The sequence below is a fragment of the Mastigoproctus giganteus genome, chromosome 4, assembly GCF_048544385.1.
Source record: "Mastigoproctus giganteus isolate SK-2022 chromosome 4, ASM4854438v1, whole genome shotgun sequence".
NCBI lineage: Eukaryota > Metazoa > Arthropoda > Arachnida > Uropygi > Thelyphonidae > Mastigoproctus > Mastigoproctus giganteus.
In genome coordinates, this window is record NC_143578.1 from 219,268,363 (window position 1) to 219,292,283 (window position 23,921).

The 23,921-nt window shown below is 38.6% G+C and overlaps 1 protein-coding gene across 1 annotated transcript in view; it reads right to left on the reverse strand.

Annotated features, from left to right (window-relative positions):
• LOC150087413 (PC-esterase domain-containing protein 1A-like) overlaps positions 1-18,334 on the reverse strand; it is a 151,827-nt gene extending 133,493 nt beyond the window's left edge. The window contains exon 1 of the mRNA XM_090372054.1: positions 18,284-18,334. The gene's annotated coding sequence lies outside the window, so the exon portion shown is untranslated. The remainder of the gene's footprint in view (positions 1-18,283) is intronic.
• Positions 18,335-23,921: the final 5,587 nt, after the last annotated feature.

A 23,921-nucleotide genomic window follows, 5' to 3' on the forward strand; every position in this document is an offset into this window, starting at 1 on the left:
CTCGGCATTACTTTTCTTCCAAACAGCTGCTCACTCTATAAATCGCAAATCTGCCCTGCCATGGAATATTGTTCCCACATCTGGGGTTGTGCCCCCAAAACCTCTCTCAGGCTTCTTGATTCCATTCAGAATAGGACAGTTAGGTTAATTAATGATTCATCTGTAACAGAGTCTATCCACTCGCTTTCTCATAGACGTACTGTTTCTGCTGCATGCCTCTTCAACAGATACTTCCATGGGCACTGTTCTTCTGAATTGGCTTCTATAATTCCCGCTCTCTCTTTCAAAACAGTCCGAACACATGCTGCCACCAGCCAACATTCATTTACTGTCCAACTTCAAACCCACAGAACCAACTTTTCATCTTCCTCATTTATTCATTCAACTGCCGTTTTCTGGAACAACCTTCCTTCATACGTATTTCCTGAAAATTACAATCTACAGAAGTTCAAGTCCAATGTCAACAAATATCTTCTTTCGTCTTCTCAACCTCCAACCCAAGCATGGTACTAAGTACTATAGGTTCTAATACCTCTCGTGTTTGGGGTTCACATAAAAAAAAAAAAAAACCCAACCACCTGTGGGCTAAAGGAAAACTTCTGCACATCTATTCTGTAACCATCCTGCCTCGATTTCAATTTATGCCCCCACATGTGTACAGTCTGAGCAAGACTCCATCAGCATTGAGCTTGCTCAAATACTCCCAGGGGCTCATATCTGGTGAGTATGGGCTTGGCACACCCAGGGTCCTGAGCTGGATATAATTCTCTCATTCTCTCTGTGTGTGTGTGTGTGTGTGTGTGTGTGTGTGTGTGTGTGTGTGTGTGTGTGTGTGTGTGTGTGTGTGAGATTCAGAATTTTTTTTTTTTTTTGCCTTGTGCTTCATAAGCTTAGGCTTCCTTGCACCATATGGCTAATAAAAAAACACATTCAAAGCCTTAAACACACCTCAGTCAGATCGCCCTTTTGTTTCCCTCACAAATCTTATTACCCTTCTTTGGGCTCGTTCCAACAGCTCTACATGCTTTCTAAAATGAGGACTTGTATCCAGTACTCAAGGTGTGTCTTGATTGCCTTATACAATGGGATAATAAACTCCTAATTCCTACCAAAATTCCTATATATCATTGATAAAACCCTGCAAGCTATTCCGGCAGCCTGGCTACACTATTCAGAAAACTTCATATCTAACTGCACAATTAACCCCAAGGTATTTTTCATTTTCCACTAACCTGATTTTATCACCACACAGTTGGTACATTAAGCTGGGGTTATTACTACCCATATGCAGTGGTTTGCATTTGTCAATATTAAACTTCAATTGCCATTTCTCAGCCCATCTGCCTAACTTTTCTAAAGCCTGTTGCAGTAGCATACTGTCATTAATGACCTGTCAACCTTTGTATCATCTACAAACTTGGACATTAAGCCTGATATGCTTTCAAAAAATATCATTGACAAATATAGAAAACAACATTGAGCCCCAATGCTAAACCCTGGAGAACTCCACTAATAATATTAATCCATGAAAAGCAGTGTCCATTGATTACCATTCTCTGTCTTTTCCCACTCAATCATCCCTTTATCCATAGTAGCAACTCGCCCTTAATGCCACAATTTGTATAGTAGTCTTTTATGTATTGGATTTCAGGAAAGCTTTTGATACTGATGGGATCCTTCCACTTGTTCAGATTACGAACCTAAGGGGCCATAAATTCAAATTAAGAAAAGGCAGGTGTAGATTAGATGTGCGGAATGCCTTTAGCCAGCGGGTGGTTAATTGCTGGAACAAACTTCCATCTGTCATTGTGGAAGTTGATAGGTTGAATAAATTTAAGGAGGAACTGGACAGGCATTTGGAGGGAATGGTGTGATTTTTTTTTTTTTTTTTTTTGGCTGATGCTGCATAAGCATCAGCCAAAAAAATACACTTGCTTTCTTGCATCAAATGCCACTGCCACTACTACTACTATTGCACATGGAAGACTACTGTACAAACTGGAGCAGTATGGCATTAAGGGCAAGTTGCTACAATAGATAAAAGGGTGGTTGAATGGAAGAAGATAGAGTGTGGTAATCAATTGATAATGCCCTTCATGGACTAATGTTATTAGAGGGGTCCCCCAGGGTTCGGTGTCAGGCCTATCATTGTTTTGTATATTTATCAATGATACTGATTAAGGAATTGCACACGACACGAAGGTTGGAAAGGTTGTTAAAATAACAGTATGCTACTGCAACAGTATCTAGAAAAGTTGGACAGATGGGCTGAGAAGTGGCAACTGAAGTTTAACATTGACAAATGTAAATGTACTGCATATGGGTAGCAGTAATGCAAGAAATCAAGCTTATAGAGCATCAGCCAAAAAAAAAAAAAAAAAAAACCTTCCCATTTCACCCATCTGGTCACTTCAAATGTTTTGTCTAGTTCAGACTTAAATTTATTTAAGCTATCAACTTCCACAACAGATGGAAGTCTGTTCCAGAAATCAACTACCCGCTGGTTAAAGGCAAACTTCGCACATCTATTCTACAACTGTTTTTCCTCAATTTGAATCTATGCCCCCGCAGGTTCGTAATCTGAGCAAGAGGAAGAATTCCATCAGAATTGTGCATGCTCACCGGTTCAAGGCTTTATACACCTCAATCAGATCACCTTGCAGGTGCCCAGTCTCCAGATGCTTCAATTTGTAGAATGTAGGCCTATCTTTGTAAGACCATACCTTTGTTCCTCTCACCAACCTTGCCCTTCTCTGTACTCACTCAAGCAACTCTACATCCTTCCTAAAATGAGGCCTCCAGACCTGTACACAGTACTCAAGGTGTGGCCTGACCATTGCCTTATACAAAGGTATAATCACCTCCTTGTTTCTGCTAGTAAAATTCTTGTATATCATTGAAAATACCCCACAATCTGCTCTGGCAGCCTGTCTGCACTGCTCAGAAAACTTCATATCTGACTGCACAATTACTCCCAGGTCTTTTTCATTTTCTACCACCCTAAGTGTAGTACTATACAGTTTGTACATTTCTCTGGGGTTACTTCTGCAGTACTTTGCATGTGTCAAGGTTAAACTTCAGTTGCCAATTCTTAGCTCATCTACCCAACTTTTCTAGATCCTGCTGCAGTAGCACACTGCCATTACTGAAACTAACAACTCTGCCAACCTTTATATCAACTACAAACTTTGACATTAAGCCTGATATACTTTCATCAACATCATTGATAAATATACAAAACAATAGCGGGCTCAACACTGAACCCTGGGGGACTCTCCATCTTCTAGCACTCATCCACCCTTTTATCCGTTGTAGCAACTTGCCCTTAATACCATACTGCTCCAATTTTATTTAAGAAATCAAGTACAGTAGTTTTCCATGTGCAACAGTATCAAAAGTTTTCCTGAAATCAAAGTATATGATATCAAAATTATTTTTGCATCCAGTTCCTTTCTGACCACATCACAGTATCCAATCAAATTTGTCAGACAAGACTTTCCCTTAACACACCCATGCTGTGTCTAATTATTACTGCAGTCTTGTCTATATGATCCTGCAATGCTTCTTTAACCAGCAACTCCATTATATTCCCCGGAACAGAAGTTACACTAACAGGTCTGTAATTACTCCTGTCACCCTTTGATTCCCCTTTGTGAATTGGGGATACATTGGGTTAATGTTTTTCAGTCACTGGAGAACTATCTGGCATTTAAGGACTCTTAAGTCTGTGGTTCTAAGAAGGTTGTCAGGTATGTAAATATATAGATAATGTGTTTTTTCTAGTGTAAAAATTTTATTTATACAGGTTTTAATTGTATAAGGGTATATTGATATTTTGAGTATTAATGTGAGTTGTATATTTTTATGGTGTAAATATGATTTTTTTTGTATATAAGTTTATTTTATGATATTCCATTTTTATTATAGTCTTATTGTGGGTTTAGAGAGATTGGAGTTTACAATGTAGGTGGGATGGATCACTGAGTAAAACTGGGAGTGGGAGCCTGTCCTGTAATCCAGCTCCACAGAGGCCAGAATATTCTAAATGTTATGTTTTTTAAAGAGTGTTGTAAGTGTTGTGTTGTGTCTAGATAGTAGAGAGCAGTTATTTTATAAACTGGAATAGGTTGGAATCACACAGAAAAAATTCTTAGATGGATAGCAAGGTGGCTTCAAGGCAAGAGGCAGAGGGTTGTGATAAATGATTATTTGTCAAATTAGGTTAATGTAAGAAGTGGGGATTCCCAAGGATCAGTATTAGGACCACTAATACTGATCCTTGTTGTTTTTTTCTTAAATGACATCAATGAAGGAATAGAGGGCATGATGTCTAAATTTGCAGATGATGTAAACATCAGTAAAGCAGTTAATAATTACTGCCAAGCAGAGCTTCTTCAGAGTAACCTAAATAGACTTCAGGGATGGTCAGAAAAGTTGCAGCTTTGCTTTAATTCAGCAAAATGCAAGGTCTTACACCTGGGGAACAGCAACCTCAAAATAACTTACACGCTTGGTGGAGTTGGACTAAAGTCTGTAGTGGAAGAAAGGGACTTTAGAGTTACAATACAGTCAGACATGAAGTTCTCTGAGCATTGTAGACAAGGAAGATCCATGGGTCCTGTTGATGATTTATCGAACATTTTCTAGTACAGATAAGGATGCCATAATCACATCATATAAGGCAATTGTTAGACCTCACTTGGAATACTGTGTTCAAGTATGGAGACCACACCTGATAAAAAGACTGAGCTTCTTGAAAGAGTCCATAGATGGGTAACTCGCCTGGTGAGATTGACAAAAGGGCATCCATATAAGGAAAAGCTTCGAATATGTGGGTTGGCTTGGAAACTAGGCACCCTACAGGAGACTTGATAAAGGTGTTTAAGGCTGTGAGAGGCAAAAGTAAAATCAATTAGGATGAAATTTTTGCGGTTATAAATGATTCTAGAACTAGGGATCATAAATTCAAGTTACGGGAGGAGATGTTTAGACTGGATTGCAGGAAGTTTTATTTGAGCCAGCAAGTTATAAATTACTGGAATAAGCTACCTACATGGGTAGTTGAGGCGAACAACTTGGGGAAATTCAAAGGGTCAGCTGGATACCTACCTACAGGAGGAGGGAAATGCATAGGTTTGGTATTTCCTTTTCTTTTATTAATTATTTATTTTATTTAACTCTTTATTTTTCGGCTGGTGCAGCATAAGCCTTAGCTTCCTTGCACCATATGACCATTACCAATACTAATAAAAATACTAATGCCTCCTGTGGTCTTCTGTCAAAAGGATGTTAATTTGTGAGAAAAATTTTAAACAGTCTTGATGCCAAGAAAACCCCATGTCCTGGTGATATTTCTTCTCTTGTTCACTAAACCTGTGCTCCCTCCTGTTCTATGGCACTTTATTTTTTTTACTGTCTTATTTCACATGTTTTCCTTCTGCTTGGAAATTTGCTCATACCCAGTCAGTTCCTAAAAAAGAATGACAAATCCCTCCCATCCAGTTTTCATCCCACTGCACTTACTTGTACCCTTTCTAAAGTAATGAAGAAATCAATAAACCACCAACTCAAACCTCCATCTGATCAATGATTACCTGTATGGGTTCTGTCAGTGTTGATCCACTGGAGATATAATGGCCTATGTTACATCTATGACCAAATTTAATGGAAAAGTTTGGTGAAACTCGAGCAGTTGCTCTTGACATTTCAAAGGCTTTTAATCATGTCTGACATAAAGGTCTTCTTTAGTGTCCAACTTCAAACTACCAGAACTGACTTTTTTTTTCCCCCTCATTTATTCCTTCAACTTCATACTCCCTTTATTTCCTGACAATTACAACCCACATAAATGAAATGAAGACGTAATTAAAGCAAACTGCTATACTCACATTATTCATAATTTAGCTAAATATGCTTTTGGTAATTTAGATATTGATATAGAAAATACTGTTATTAAAATATATGGTCGTTTATCTGTTCAGTTAAAAAAAGAGATACCTTTAAAGAATTTCATGAGTTTGCCGAAACAGAGTTTAAGGAAATTAAGGCACATACCTAGATGGCTTTCTTTAAACCCATCTATAGAACAAATTTTGCTTTCATGGAATGCATTGAGCTTTATTTCATAAGCAAACCAAAAGACTGTTCCAAACAGCTATTTAAAATGCTTCAAATTAATGAAAATTCAACAGAGGTCCCTATAATTATAGAATTATATTTTCTTTTATTATTATTAGCCATATGGTGCAAGGAAGCCTGAAGCTTATGCTGCACCGCCCAAAAGAAAAAAAAATTTCCCTATTACCCTGAGAGACAGAGAGAGCAAAGTAGTAGTAGTGGCATGTGATGCAAGAAAGCAAATGTATGAGCATATGCAGCATCAGCCAAAAAAAAAAAAAAAAAAAAAAAACACACCATTCCCTCCAAATGCCTGTCCAGTTCCTCCTTAAATTTATTCAACCCATCAACTTCCACAACGACAGATGGAAGTTTGTTCCAGCAATTAACCACCCGCTGGCTAAAGGTAAATTTCCGCACATCTATTCTACATCTGTCTTTTCTTAATTTGAATTTATGCCCCCTTAGATTCGTAATCTGAACAAGTGGAAGGATCCCATCAGAATTCAGCGTGCTCAACCCATTCAAGGCCTTATATACCTCAATCAGATCACCACGCAGGTGCCTAGTCCCCAGCCACTGCAATTTGCAGAACTTAAGCCTCTCTTGGTAAGAGAATCCCTTCATTCCCCTCACCAATCTTGTTACCCTTCTCTGTACACGCTCAAGTAAATCTACATCCTTACTAAAATGAGGCCTCCAGACCTGTACACAGTACTCAAGCCGTGGCCTGACCATTGCCTTATACAGAGGCATAATCACCTCCTTTCCCCTGCTAGCAAAATTCCTATATATCATTGACAAAACCCCATGACCTGCCCTGGCAGCCTGTCTGCATTGCTCAGTAAACTTTATATCTGACTGCACAATTACTCCCAGGTCTTTTTCATTTTCTACCACCTTAAGTGTTGTACCACACAGTTGGTACGTTTCTCTGGGGTTATTTCTACCCATATGTAGTACTTTGCATTTGTCAAGGTTAAACTTCAGTTGCCACTTCTTAGCCCATATGCCCAAATTATCTAGATCCTGTTGCCATTACTGTCATTAACAACCCTGCCAACCTTTGTATCATCTGCAAACTTCGACATTAAGCCTGATATACCTTCATCAATATCATTGATAAATATACAAAACAACAGTGGACCTAACACCGAACCCTGTGATACTACACTAATAACATTAGTCCAAGAAGAGCAGCACCCATTGATTACCACCCTCTGTCTTCTAGCACTTAACCATCCTTTTATCCATTGTAGCAACTTACCCTTAATACCATTCTGCTCCAACTTGTACAATAGTCTTCTGAAATCCAAATATATGATATCAAAATTATTTTTCGCATCCAGTTCCTTTGTAACCACATCATAATATCCTATCAAATTTGTCAGACAAGACTTTCCCTTAACAAACCCATGCTGTGTCTGAATTATTGCTGCAGTCTTGTCTAGATGATCCTGCAATGCATCTTTAACCAGCGACTCCATTATTTTACCCGGAACAGAAGTTAAACTAACTGGTCTGTAATTACTCGTGTCACCCTTCAATCCCCCTTTGTGAATTGGGGATACATTTGCACATCTCCAGTCCATGGGAACCTCCCCTGAGTCCAAGGATGCTCTCATAATTATGGCTAAGGGTTTGCTTAGTTGCTTTGCCGCCTCCTTTAATATAACTGGATAGATCCCATCCACCACAGGTGCTTTTCTTACGTTTAACTTCAACAATTTCTCTTCCACTTTGCTCTCAGTTATTACAAAATCATTAAGTATCTTGCTACAATTTGATAACCTTCTGCCATTTTCAAACCTTAACAATTCCTCACGTGTGAATGTAGATGCAAAATACTCATTCAGTTTGTTTGCTATCTGAGCAGGATCATCAACAGTCGAACCATCAATGTCAAGTGGACCAATCAGATTCATCCCCTTCCTTTTAGAGTTTATATAAGTAAAGAAATCCTTGCTGTTTTTCTTAGCATCTTTTGCCAAGGATTTCTCGTAATCTGCCTTCGCCTGCCGAAACTCATTTGTCACCTGATTACAGATTAACTTATATCTGCCATAGGCTTCTGAGTTGCTTGATAATTTATATGCATCTCATGCATTTTTCTTCTCTGTTTCGAGTCTCATTAGTTCATTTGACAACCATTTAGGCCTTGAACAATATTTCTTAATAGGTATGAACCTTTTAGTAGCTTCCACGATTAATTCCTTGAATGGTTCCCACTTAGAATTTACTGTTGGTAACATCGTCAGTTGATCCCACTGTACAGAATTTAAAAACTGTCGGAGATCACTGTACTCGCCTTTAAGGAAGCAAAACCCCTGATGGTAAGTAAATCCCAAGTCAGTACTTTGTTTTTGTTTTGTTATTTGGTTTTTAGGAGCATTAGCAACTAAGGCCATATTGCTCCGGGATATACGGTGGTCATTCCATGACCTTTCCGCATTCTCCATATTTGGTGGTGACGGGCTCGAACCCCGGTCTAATCAAGAAGCGTGTGCTACGCACTGCTGCTCCTTCCCCCCTGGCTACGGAGGCGCCTCCAAGTCAGTACACTGTGATCACTGCCACCTAGTGGTTCTTTTATCTGCAAATTCCTAATACATGAATGATCACTGCTGATAACCAGATCAAGAGTGTTACTTTCTCTGGTTGCCTCTCGAACATGCTGCTGCAGAAAACAATCATCCAATAAATCCACAAAAGTCTGACTAGTGTGTGAGTGCCCAACCCACAAGTTCCAGTCAATATCTGGGAAGTTAAAATCCCCCATTATAAGACATTCCGATTTACTAACCCACTCTATTTCTCTGTACAATTGTTCATTGTACCCATTCAAGTCATTAGGCCTATAACACACTCCTACTCTAATTTTTGCTTTCGCAGTGCTTATGTCACACCAAACTGACTGAACAGTGCACTGTTCATGTATATCAACTGGGTGCACTGTTCATGTATATCAACTGGATGCACTTCTTTTGATTTTATGTTTTTCTTTATTAACAGCATAACACCTCCTCCCTTCCTATCCTGTCTATCCTTTCTGTACACATTGTACTCTCCAAATTCCAGTTCGGCATTCCTTATACTGTATCTGTGTGACACGTCTCTGATATCCCAACAATATCCGCCTTTGATGTCATGACCAACACTTCAAATTCATCAAATTTATTTACTATACTTCTAGCATTGGTATACATGCAAGTATACATGCACCTATTCCTATTCCCAGCCACTCTAACACATCCCATATACCCACCTGTTTCACGATGACTGCCATCCGTCCCTGAAACCCCCAACACCCCTCGCTCCAGGTCGCTACTTATTCTAATAGAAGTTGTGCAAGGATCACCTTCACCTCTGCCTACGGCTACTGTTAAACTATTAAGTCCTTGTATCCCCCCCAAGCTATCAGTTTTCCGACCCACCTAACACTGTCTCGATAGCATCAGCAAATATTCTTGCACCCTTTCTATTTAAGTGTATCCCATCCCTGTAGAAGCAGTCTCTCCTGTTAACAAGTACAGTCCAGGCTGAAAAAAATTCTATCCCTTGAGCCCTGCACAATCTTTCCGGGGCCGAATTGATCAAGAAGGCTCTCATCATATACTCCCTCCTATCGCGTCTGGGCAGAATTGCAGACACTTTCAAATTCAACCCTAATTCACTGCTTTTTTTCCATCAGCGACCTGTACTTGTTAAGTAATTCTGCGGGTCTCCTACTCTTAATATCATTAGTGCCAACGTGTACAACTATATCACCTTTTGTGCCCCTAAAAGATGATATCTGCTCTGCAATGTCATCAACCTTTGCCCCTGGCAGACATACCCTGGTCCTGTTCCACCTATCCTTTTTACAAAGGATGTTCCCCGTATCCCTGACAATAGAGTCACCAACAACTACTAGTTTCTTTGGGACCAGCGCAATCTGCCTTGGGGGTTGCCGCTGTGTTGCGTGATGACCAAGTGCAAGCTCTGGCATTGATTTGGGCAGCTGAGAGCCTGATGGGCCCCTCAATTTAGATCTTTCGAGGGCATCCACCCTGTCCTTCGAACTCTCATATAGGCCCATAATGCTGAGTTGTCGCCTGATTTCCTTACACTCCTTACATCGCGCACACACAGACATCCCCCATGGCAATATCATGTTCCGTTCCAGATAGTTCGGCAAACATTTTCACAAGTTGTACATTTTTTTAGGCTGTGATGCGTCGGAGAATCGCCCCCCTCAGTTCTCCCCCGAGTCACAGCACTCCTGCCACTTTGTGCCCGTTGCTTTGCTGCTCTAATTTGGTGCATGATATTTTAAATTAATAAGATCAATAAATTAAATTAAATTAAATTAAATGTCAATACTACGCTATCTAATAGAAACAGTGAAGCGTATTACTGTTTCTATAATTATACATTAGAGCTACCTAGCTACCTCAATTAAAAATTTGAATTCCCTATCACTATATACAAAAACAATGCCTGCAATATTTGAACGAAATAACGGTTTTATAAAGTATTATGTATATCTACAAAAACTGTTTATATAAATTAAAATAAAAATAACCAGCGTAATTAGAACTATAAGACTACGTATTAAGTACAATATAAAATAACAATTATGTAAATAAAAAGCAAACACATCGTTTTTTTCGGAGCCTGTAACTCGCAGCTGTATTTTCTAAAGAGAGTCAGCGCCCTGTTTAGAAAGGAAAGTAGAAAGGAATCACCAAGAAAGGGAAGAATGATGATATTCAGCTGAGGACCCTGGGTGTACCAAGCCCATAATCACCATATGTGAGCCCCTGGGGGGATTTTTCTCAATGTATATGATCAAAATAATTTTCAAATCAATAAAAGTTTGAAAATAATGAAATGTATTCCAGTGTTATTTTTATAAATGAATGATCTAAAAACTTCACTGAAGAATCGTCTTAATCAAGAATTTTTTGGGTATCAAGTTCATCAGCATTTCCAGAAATTACACCCTGTAGTTGAAAGCACAGTAATAAATGATTTTAAAGCATTTTATAATGCTGCATTGAAATATTTAGGAAAGAAATTTAATTTTAATGAAAATTACGCTTTTTTTGTAACTCAGCAAATTAAGCTTTAAAAATGATTGTCCTAACTATGACTCATTTGTTGAAGTAGCAGAATATTTTAAATTAATAGAAAAACTAAAGTTGGATATGAATGATTTATTTGACGAAGTTTCAGCACTGAAAACAAATTATGAAACTGTGTAAACCTCTGAAAAATTTAAAACTTGTTCGTAATTTGAGTCAATAGCATTTAATTTTGAAGTGTTCATTTTAAGTTTTGAAATATTTTCAAGGTCATTTCATATGTTTTGTCAGTGCCAGGGACTTTGGCAAATTCAGAAAGGATCTTTAGTGTAATGAACTCAAAGTGGAAGGCGAAATAGATGTTCAGTTTCACTCATAAAAAGTGAACCAACGATCTACTTCAATTTTAAAAGATAATTGTTTAGATTTTTCTGAGAAAATTAAAGATGATGCCGGAGTTCTTAAGGCTGCTCGAAGTAGTACAAAATATAATTTACCCCAGGGGGCTCACATCTAGTGAGTATGGGCTTGGCAAACCCAGGGTCCTGAGCTGGATATCATCATTCTTATCTTTCTTGGTGATTCCCCTCTACTCTCTCTCGCTCAAGGTAATGTGGGAATTTTTTTTTTTTTTTTTTGGCTGGTGCAGCATAAGCCTCAGGCTTCCTTGTACCATATGGGTAATAATAATGTTCAATACAAAATGATTCTTGCTATTAAGCCAGTACAAGTGTTTTTTTTTTTTTTTTTTTTGCTTTTTTTCACCTACCTAAAATTACTTAACTTGACATCAATTAATGTAAACTTGCATTACAATATTTGGATCAATTCATGCTTTTATATCGTCCATATTGTTCATTATCCTTATACAGGGTGTCTCAAACATATTGGTACATACGTTTAGGGGAGGTAGGTAACATCTAAAGGAATGTGAATCGCATAGGAACCAATAACCAGAAACGTCACGGGAAAGTAGTAGGTGAGGTCCAAGAAGCAGAAATGACACAAGACAGTAATTAGTGATTAATAGTAATTAACAGTCATGGGCCGACTAAGCAGTCACCGACCATACCTGCCCAAACATTTATTGCGAAGCGATGTTGTGCCGCATGGGGGCGCACACCGTGTGGGCCCTCTGCTAATCCATACACTAGGTGTATGTCTGCCAGCTCACAGTTTGTATATCGATGCATGCTCTTCGTGCGGCAACTACTGCTTGAATGAGTAAACCAGAAATTTTCCCTCTCACGAACTGATGCACAGCACTGTGTACCAACTTACGGTGACGTTTCCAGTTATAGGTTCCTATGCGATTCACATTCCTTTAGATGTTACCTACTTCCCCTAAACGTTTGTACCAATATTTTTGAGACACCCTGTATATCAATCCATATACAGGGTGATTCACTACCAGTGTGACAAACTTGCAGCAGGTGTGGGGGGCACAAAGACGAATCGGAATCACATAGCATCGCAGGGTCCAAAATGCCTTCGTCGTGCAGTAGAAGACGTTGAACGGGAGGTCGTGGGAATCCCGCTGGAAGTCAGCATTTGCAAACCGTTTCTGTTGAAGAAACCAGCAAAAGTCCTCCAGAGTGGATAATCTGCAGGCTCCAATGATTGGATGCGTTGCAGATGGTATGAACTCATTTGGTTTGTTGACAGTATCCTCCATACAGTGGATTGGGAAATACCCAATCGTTGGGATTATCGCTCGAGTACTCGGATTGCCTTCTGCAAGACATAGGACATTCTCCTCATTGTCTGGCATCCTCGTCGTTCGCTCTCGATTTGTGGTACCTCTCATGGAACAACCAGTCTCACGTAACCTTCTGTGCACACGTGTGAAAATCGTATGATGAGGAGCACACCTGTGCGGGAAACGTTCCTGGTACAAGGGCAGAGCGGCACGCCCGTTACAGTCCGCAGCTCCATACGTGAAGTGCATGTCGGCCAGTTCAATGTTTGAATACTCTTCCATCCTACTGCCTCGGGAACTGGTTTGCAAATGCTGACTTACAGCGGGATCGCTGTTCACGCAACCTCACGTTCAACGTCCTCTACTTCATGATGAAGGCATTTCGGACCCTGCAATGCTATGTGATTCCGATTCGTCTTTGAATTGGAATCACCTCCTGCAAGTTTGTCGCACTGGTAGTGAATCACCCTGTATATCAATCGCCATAGAAAGCCATGGGTTACCATTAAATATTTTAAATTCTAAATTAAACTAAAATTTGCAAATATTTAGCAAATATGAAAACTATAATTTTTAAACCAAAATCTAAGAAATATAAACAAAATGTTCAATTGTTAACTAAAAAATCATTCAAATTTTTCCTTTTCAGATGGGAGGGGGATGGAGTGAGAGTTGGAGAGTGGTGGCATTAATTATTTTTGAGACCTTGAATCCAGTCATAGAAATCTGGCATGTCCTCTAATCCAATCATAGAAATCTGGCAACCCTATCTAGCTTTCCTCAATTTGAATCTATGCACCCTCAGGTTCTTAATCTGAGCAAGATTAAGAACCTGAGAGATTAAGATTAAGGACAGTTAGGTTAATTAATGATTCATCTCTAACAGAGTCTCTCCACTCGCTTTCTCATAGACGCACTGTTTCTGCTGCATGCCTCTTCTACAGATACTTCCATGGGCACTGTTCTTCTGAATTGGCTTCTATAATTCCTGCTCTCTCTTTCAAAACAGTCCGAACACGTGCCGCCACCAGCCAACATCCATTTACTATCCAACTTCAAACCCACAGAACCAACTTTTCATCTTCCTCATTTATTCATTCAACTGCCGTTTTCTGGAACAACCTTCCTTCATACGTATTTCCTGAAAATTACAATCTACAGAAGTTCAAGTTCAATGTCAACAAATATCTTCTTTCGTCTTCTTAACCTCAAACCCAAGCACGGTACTAAGTACTATAGGTTCTAATACCTCTCGTGTTTGGGGTTCACATAAAAAAAAAAAAAAAAAAAGAAAAAGAATTGCATCAGCATTGAGCTTGCTCAACCCATTCAAGGCCTTATACACCTCAACCAGATCACTTTGCAAGTGGCTAGTCTCCAGGCACTGCAATTTGCAGAATTTAAGCCATTTTTGGTAAGAGCAGCCCCCCCCCCCTTGTTCTCCTCACCAATCTTGTTGCCCTTCTTTGTACTTTCTAGCAACTCTAAATCCTTCCTAAAATGAGGCCTCCAGACCTGTACACAGTACTCAAGGTGCCCTAACCATTACCTTGTACAACAGGATAATCACCTCCTTGACCCTGCTAACAAAATTCCTATATATCATTGACAAAACTCCATGACCAGTCAGATAAGAAGTTTACCTGACTGAACAATTACCCCCAGGTCGTTTTCACTCCCCACTTCCCTGAGTGTAGTACCACTCAGTTGGTACGTTTCTCTTGGATTACTGCTATCCATATGCAGCACTTTGCACTGTTAAACTTCAGTTGCCACTTGGTCCAACTTACCTAGATCCATTTGCAGTAGTATACTGTCTTTGCCGTCATGAACAACCCTGCCAACCTTTGTATCATCTGCAAACTTGGACATTACGCCTGATATACCTTCATCAATATCATTGATGAATACACTAAACAACAATGGGCCCAGCAACAAATCCTGCAGAACTCCACTAAGAGCAGTGTCCATTGATTACCACTCTTATCTCCCACTCAACCATCCCTTTATCCATTGTAGCAACTTGCCCTTAATGCCATACTGCTCCAATTTGTTCAGCAGTCTTCCATGTGTAAGAGTATCAAAAGCTTTCCTGAAATCTAAGTATATGACATCTAAATTATTTTTTGCATCCAGTTCCTTTGTAACCACATCATAATATCCTATCAAATTTGTCAGACAAGACTTTCCCTTAACAAACCCATGCTGTGTCTGAATTATTGCAGTCTTGTCGAGATGATCCTGCAATGCTTCTTTAACCAGTGATTCCATTATTTTTTCCTGGAACACAAGTTAAACTAACAGGTCCATAGTTACTTGTGTCACCTTTTGAAACCCTTTGTGAATTGGGGATTTATTTGCATATCCCCCCCCATCCACGAAGACCTCCCGAGTCCAAGGATGCTCTCATAATAATGGCTAAAGGTTTGCTTACTTCCCTTGCTGCCTCCATTATAACTGGATAGATTCCATCTGTCCCAGGTGTCCTCCTTATTAGCATTAGCAAGGGCACATGATGCAAGAAAGCAAGCTTATGCAGCATCAGCCAAAAAAAAAAACCACTTCCACTCCACCTCCGTTCATTCGAAATACCTGTCCAGCTGAGCCTTAAATTTATTTAGGCTATCAACTTCCACAACAAGGGATGGAAGTCTGTTCCACCAACCAACTACCTGCTGGCTAAAGACAAATTTCCACACATCTATCCTACATCTGTCTTTCCTCAATTTAAATTTATGTCCTCTCAGGTGATTATTCTGAGCAAGAGGAAGAATCACACCATTCAAGGTTTTATACACCTCAATCAGATCACCTCACAGGTGCCTAGTCTCCAGACACTGTAATTTGCAAAACTTAAGCCTTTCTTCATAAGAGCAACCCTTTGTTCTGTTAATTAATCTTGTTGCCCTTCTCTGAACTCATTCCAACAGCTGTACATCCTTCTTAAAATGAGGCCTCCAGACCTGTATACAATACTCAAGGTGTGGCCTGACCATTGCCTTATACAAGGGGATAATCACCTCCTTATCACTGCTAGAAAAATTCCTGTATATCATTGACAAGACAGCATGAGATACTCTTGCAGACCATCTCCCACTGCTCAAAAACATAAGACATTATGTTTAACTTCAACAATTTCTCCTCCACATTTCTCACAGCTATTACAAAATCACTTAGCTCCCTGTTAGAGTTTGATTCTGGCATTCCCCTCCTTGAATAACTCCTGTGTGAATATAGATGCAAAATACTCATTCAGTTCATCAGCTACCTGAGCATGATTATCAATATTCAAACCATTATGTTAAATGGACCAATCTGATTCATCATATTCCTTTTAGGGTTTACATAAGTAAAGAACTCTTTGCTTCCTTTGCCAAAGATTTCTCATAATCTGCCTTCACTTCCCTAACCTCCTTTGTGACTTGATTACAGACTAGCTTACATCTGCCACAGACTTCTGTGTCACCTGATAATTTATATGCAATCGAGGCATTTTTCTTCTCTGTCATGAGCTCATTAATTCATCTGACATTCATTTAGGCCTAAACCTTGAACAGTATTTCTTAGTTGGTATGAAAAGCCTAGCAGCCTCCAAGATTAAGTCCTATTTAGAATGCACTGTTGGTAACATCATCAGCTGATCCCATTATACAGAATTTAAGAACTGTCTGAGACTCCTATAGTCACCTTTACGAAAGCAAAAGCCCTTCCCTTTACCCTTGATGGTAGTTACATCTTTAAGTAAACCACACATCAGTATACCGTGATCACTGTCACCAAGTGTTTCCTTTATCTGCAAATTCTTAATGCATGAAGAGTCAATGCTGATAATCATATCAAGAGTATTACTCCCTCCGGTTGCCTCTTGAATGTTGCTGTAGAAAACAGTCATCCAATAAATCCACAAATCTTGCTAGTGTGCGAGTGAATAACCCACAAGTTCCAGTCAATACCTGGAAAGTTAAAATCCCCCATTATAAGACATTCTGATTTACTCGCCAACTATTTCTCTGCACAACTGCTCATTATACTCATCGGGCCTATAACACATCTACTCTCATTTTCCCTTTCCCAGTGCTTATATCACACCACACTGACTCAACATCGCATTGTCCACAATTGGATTCAGTTCCTTAGATTTTATGCATTTCTTAACTAACAGCATAACTCCTCCTCCCTTCCTGTCCTGAAGACAAGACAGGAAGGCAGGAGGAGTTATCTTTTCTGTACACATTGTACTCCCCAAATTCCAATTCTACACTGCATATCTATGTGACACCATGTCTCTGATATCCCAACAATATCTGCCTTTGATGTCTTGTTCAGCACTTCAAACTCATCAAATTTATTAACTATACTTCTAGCATTGGTGTACATGCAAGTGACCACATTGTCTGCTTTGTGACCACATTCATCTGTTCCTACTCTTAGTTACCCTAACACAGCCCATGTATTTACTTGTTCCACTATAACTTCCAGCAGTCCTAGAAATCCTCAGCACTTTGCTTTCCAGGCTGCTCATTCTAATAGAAACAGTTCAAGAATCACTTTCTCCTCAGCCTGCGGCCACTGTTAATCTTTTAGTCTGTGTATACCAACAAGCTAGCAGTTTTCCGACCCACCTAACACTGCTTCGATAGCATCAGCAAATATTCTTGCACCCTCCCCAGGGGCTCACATCTGGTGAGTATGGGGCTTGGCACACCCAGGGTCCTGAACTGTATATCATCATTTTCTTTCTTGGTGATTCCTTTCTGCTTCTCTCTCTCTCTCTCTCTCTCTCTCTCTCAGGGTAACTCGGGAATATTTTATTGGCTGGTGCTGCATAAGCCTCAGGCTTCCTTGCACCATATGGCTAATAATAATAAGTGTACCCCATCCCTGTAGAAGCAGTCTTTCCTGCTAACAGCAGGGACCACGCTAAAAAAATTCTACCTCATGAGCATTGCACAATCTCTCCACGGCCGAATTGATTGACAAGGCTCTCGTTATATACTCCCTCCTATCGTGTCTTGCCAAAATTGCAGACACTTTCAAATTCAATCCTAACTCGTGACTTTTTTTCAATATTAACATAACAATTGATATGCTCTTATTCTATGACAAAGAAATTGTGATAGATAACAACTATAAGGTAGTGCTATTTCATTGGCACAAAGTATGATTTCGAGCCATTTCAAAAGTTATATAGCATATTTATTTTATAACAAAGATATAAACTGTCTGATAACCATTACACTTTTATCGCTATATATTTGATAGGGTTCGCATCGCTTAAAAAATTAAAAATCATCTTCTAAACATTTCTTTTTCGCGGTTGCCAAATAAAAATGTCAATAAACATTTTTATTTGGGTGAACACACTTCTACCTTCACATATGTTAATTCCAAATTTCTTTACCTGTAAAACAAAATCGATTCATATGATATTTACCAGCCTGCTCATTTAAACTGTCACATACAATATAAAACACCACAGCACAAAAGTATAACTGCTCAAGTCACGTTACACGCACTTTAAATTGCCCGCGAGACACTGAACTTGGCCATTTTTCCAACAGCGCTTCATGTTCGGAGACGGTTTCGGTGTTGATAATTACTTTTGAATGTATAGGTGTGAAATAGTTATAATGATAATGATGATATGGAATAATAAAAACATTTATATGATTTAATTTTAAATTATATATTGGTAAAACTCCAAAACACGGTGCCCCTTTGAAAATCACGTGCCTAACCTGCTATGGTTAGCGTTAGTTAGGGTGTTTACCCCACCCTTGCCGCTGTTTTAAAATCGGGAACTCGTTTTCCTATTTTAAAACAGCTGGAAGAGGGGGAATAAACACCCCAAGACCATGGCAGGCTGAAGGTGCACCATGTTCTGGAGAATAGCGTATATATTTTATAGTTATTAATAAAATCATTTTTAGTTTGACATGCGTCTCTCAACTCCCCATTTTTTTTATATTGTATAACTGTACCACCAAGTGCACACAGTATTGCCAATCTAGCGGTTTTCCCGCTAGATTTGGAATTGCTTCAGGTTTGGAGGATTAAAATATGTAATAGCGGATGTTTTTTTTTTTAGCAGAATGAGTTTAAATGTAAAAATTTTAAATATGTTTAGCATTTTATATATTTTGGCAATGTAACGTTTAAATTAAGAAATATTTATTTAACAATATAAATATTTCATAATTGAAATGTTTCATTGATATACATCATAAACATAGTCATCATCATTATCATCAGCCATTTTCAATCCACTGCAGGATGACGGCCTCTCCCGCAACTTTCCAGTTCCTTCTGTTTTGAGCACTGGCCATCCATTTACTACCCATAAACTCATGAATTTCATCTATCCATCTCCGCCTTTGTCTTCAGGGTTTTCTTCTAGCTCCTCTTGGATACCATTCTGTTATTTTCTTAGTCCATCTGCCATTATGTCTTCGACCTATGTATCCTGCCCAAGACCATTTTAGTTCTTTAGTTTTGATAATAATGTCCTTTATTTGAGTTTGCTGCCTAATCCATGAGTGTCTCTTCTTATCTAACAGTCTGATTCCCAATATAATTCGTTCCATTCTTCGCTGTGTAGTTCTCAGCTTTTCTTCCATTCTTTTGGTGAGTGCCCAAGTTTCACTTCCATAAGTCACGGTGGGGAGTATACATTGGTTCATTATTTTAAGTTTCAGACAAACTGGGATATTGCTCTTCAGTATGTGACTATATTTCCTGAATGCTATCCATCCAAAATTTATTCTTCTCTTGACTTCTAGCCATTTATTATTATTATTACAGCTAATAACTTGTCCCAGATAAATATTTGACTCCAACTTTTCAATTACTGCTCCTTCAATCATTATTTCCCTTTCTGTGGCATACTTGTTCATCATTACTTTTGTTTTAGCCATATTCAACTTTAGTCCAAATCCTTACTAACTGTGCATAACTGATTAAGATTTTCCTCTAATTCTTTGGGATCGTGGCTTATGACCACAATGTCATCTGCAAATCGTAAATGGTTTAGGTACTCTCCGTTCACATTGACTCCTTTCTGCGACCAGTCTAATCTTGTGAAAGCTTCCTCAAGGGCAGCAGTAAACAGCTTCGGAGATATTGTGTCTCTTTGTCGAACTCCTTTCTCAATTTTAAATTTCCTACTGTCTTTGTCTAGTCTAATAAAGGAAGTAGCATTCTCATATATTTTCTTCAAAATCATAATATGTGGGGTACATATGCCTTGTCTTTCCAGTACCCGAAACATTGCTTTATGCTGTATGGAGTCAAATGCCTTTTCATAATCCACAAATGGCAGGTGTAATGGTGTTTTATATTCATTTGCTTTCTCCATTAGCTATGATATTATGCGAAGGTGATGCATAGTTGAGAATCCTGTCCTAATGCAAGCTTGCTCTTTCGGTTGATTCTCATCAAGTATTGTTTCTAATCTGTTAGTAATGACCCTTGGGAAAAACTTGTAGATGTGGGATAACAAGCTAATTGGTCTATAATTTCCAATTTCTGATTTATCTTCTTTCTTATGCAGCAAAACTATGATTTCATCATTCCACTTCCACTGCCTAGGCATCACACCTTTTCGAATGCACTTTGTGAAGTGCCTTGCCAGTTTTTGTGTTATGTCTCTTCCTCCCAATTTTAACAATTCTACAGTAACTTCATCTTCCCCCGGGGCTTTCTGATTCTTCATTTTCTTCAATGCATGTTCTACCTCATCAGGAAGAATATGGGGTATGTCATATGTGTTGCTAATTTGCAATCCATCTTCCCCACTGCTAGCATCATTCCCTTGCTCCTTGTATAATTCTCTATAGTAGTCTTCTGCTGCTGTTTATAAGTACACCATCGCTATTCTTCAGTTTCAGTATCATTTGTCTTTCTGTATTACTGCTCATGGCTGCTGATTTAAATCCTTTGTTTTCCCTTAATGCTTGTTCTACTTTTCTTGTGTTAAATCTTATGTCCTCTCTGAGTCTCTTTCTAATGGCTTTGCATAACTCAGTATACTCAATTTTCTCCTTGTCAGTGTTTATCTTGCTCTTCATTTTTCGCCTTCAGTTCGTCATAACAAGTGTTTCTTGACTAATTTTTTCTTCCTTGGATTTCTTTTTCCCTATAGGTTTCTTGGGCTTTATCACTTTCAGAAAGTTATAATATTCCTCGTCGATATCTTGGTCCTGAGCAGTCTGCAGAAGCTCAAACTTGTTCTTAAGTTCCAGTACATACTGCTTTTTCTCCTCTTCTGTTATCTCAAAGACCTTTGTATTATTTACTCGAGTCAGTTTTTTCCTTTCCTACATCTATATCAAGTGTACATCTTACCATTCTGTGATCACTTCCAACATTTACCTTATTCAAGACAGTAACATTATTCACAATATATCTTCTGTTAGTGAGGATGAAGTCGATTTCATTAGTTATTAATCCCTTTGGACTCTTCCATGTCCACTTTCTGTTCACTCTTTTCTTGAAAAAAGTGTTCATTAATGACAATCCTTGAGATTCTGCAAATTCCACAAGTCTTTCGCCTCTTTAATTTCTTTCACCAATTCCAAAATTTCCTATAGTTCCCCTTTCTGCGCTGTTTTGTCTTTTTCCAACCTTAGCATTGAAGTCCCCCATAATAATAGTGTAGTGGGTTTTCTGCTCATCTAGAAGACTCAATTTTGGTGTACATTTTTTCAACCTCTTCATCATCATGGCTCGATGTTGGTGCATAAATCATTATAATCTTTAGCTTGTACCTCTTAGAAATCTTGAGTATTATTCTTGACACCCTTGGTGATGTACTTTTGAATTCCAAAATGTTGTTTTTAAAATCTTTATGGACCAGAAACCCAACTCCACCTTCACTCCTTTCACTGTTTCCATTGGTGTACAGCAGATTTCCACTTGATAAATTTATAAGTGATTCATTTCTTCTTCTTGTTTCAGCCAAAAATGTGAATTGGACCAAAGGGTCCAATTCACATGTTCTAATTTCCTTTCCAGCTCTAATATCCTGTCTTCACCGATGAGTGATCTTACGTTATAACAGGCCAAGTTCAGTTTCCGTGCATGGCAGCCTGGTCATACCCAGAGATTCTTAGCACCCACTGCTTCCACTCTGATCCTCTTGCTGCCTTAAGAGGGAGGGTGAAAGCAGCTGGGGGCTGAGGGCCATTTGTTTTGTTGTGCTGTCATATGCTGGAGGGTTTGATCTTTTCCTCTTCACGCTGACCAGGCGTCTTGAAGAGAACCACTCTACATGTTCGTTGCCACCTCAGTGACGTAACAGGGCTTACCATCGAGAAGGTGTGCATGAGTGGATTTTAGGGAGGCAGGCCAACCGCACTTCTCCTAAATCTTCTGTAATAGAGAGATATTGGATCCATCAGTGTTTTAGGCTGAGTGTCTGATAACACACAGGATACCTGTTCCCCTCTAAGTTCCCCTCTAAACTTAATATTTTTTTTTTTTTTTTATAAAGCGAAGAATCGGTTTTATATTATTCAGGGATCCCCTCAGGGGAACCACAACAATTTCAATACATAGTTACACTTGCGGTCAAACGATATGACCGTTGGTTCATAGCTTTAAATTGTTGAATCAAATCTAAAAATGTGGGAAAAATTTCTAATGAATTAGCACCACCTTTTTTTGAAACCGCGAAGGAATGCCATTGGATTATTTTTCTTCGTCGTAATTGAATCATCTGGAGAAACAAAATTATAGCGATGACTTCATCATGGGTATAATTAATGTCTCGGTAGAGATCTTTATATGCAGGCCATCCATCACTGATGATTCTTTTACCTGACAATATTCTCTTTCTTATAATTGATAATAGAGTTGTTTTATCTCTATTTTCCACCAGAACTAAAAAAACATCGTTTGGTAATTCTTTCGAATGCACCAAAAACCCATTGTGTTCCTATTAGTCGTCCTCTATTATTTTATTATTAGCTATACGGTGCAAGGAAGCCTGGGGCCTTTGCTGCAGCAGCCGAAAAAAAAAAAAAAAATCTGAATTATTGAGAGAGAGAGAAAGAGAGAGAGAGAAAGACAAGTAGAAGGGAACCACCAAGAAAGAGAAGAACGATGATGATATCCAGCTCGGGACCCTGGGTATCCCAAGCCCATACTCACCAGATGTGAGTCCCTGGGGTTATTATATATTTTCTTTTGAAAAATGCTGATTCATCACTTTCAACTTCGATAGGTGTTCCATTTTCTGAAATGCCCCTAGTTAGCTATCGTAATAAATTATTGATATCGTGCAGATCTTCCTCAAAGTACCGGCACCTATTTTTTTTTTTTTTTCAAAAAAAAAAAAAAAAAATAGGTGCCGGTACCGATTCTTTGCTATCAGGAAAAACTGAAAATTAAAAGGATATGAAAAGTACTCTAAAAATTTTTTTCCTGATATTGTTACTTTAGTAGTAATGTTTTTAGAATAAGAACAACAAATTAAGTATATTAACAGAGATTATTAAGCCTAAATTTATTATTCAATTATATGAAAAAATAAGTAAAATGTGAATAAAATAAGTAAAAAATAATAACATAAGTAAAAATAATTTGTATTGTAATTGTGTATTGTACTAATATTATAAAAGTTTCGAAATTTTCAATTTTAATTTTACATGCAACAAGATATGGAAAATGTAACACTAAAGAAATCTAACTTTGAATTTTTTTGAATATGGCCACTGTACGGCAAAAGGTTGGACACCACTGTAGAAGGTGTCCAACAGTAGAAGGTGAGCCAGAGCCTATTGGGAATACACCTTGAACTGCTCACTCTTGACCAGCGCGACTTCTCCGTATGTAGGACAGGTAGTCGGGTAGGTTTTACCAAGTACCACCAAGTTGTAGAATGCTAATCCCTTTAGATCTCTTAATTCGTGCAGCAGCACTAATTGCCTAAATGCCCGAAATGCGAACAGTGGGTACCAAGTTAATTCTCTCCTAATCCGTTCGCTATATGAAAATTTTCTTCGCCAACGGAAACTATTGTAACTTCCAAAGGAAATTCA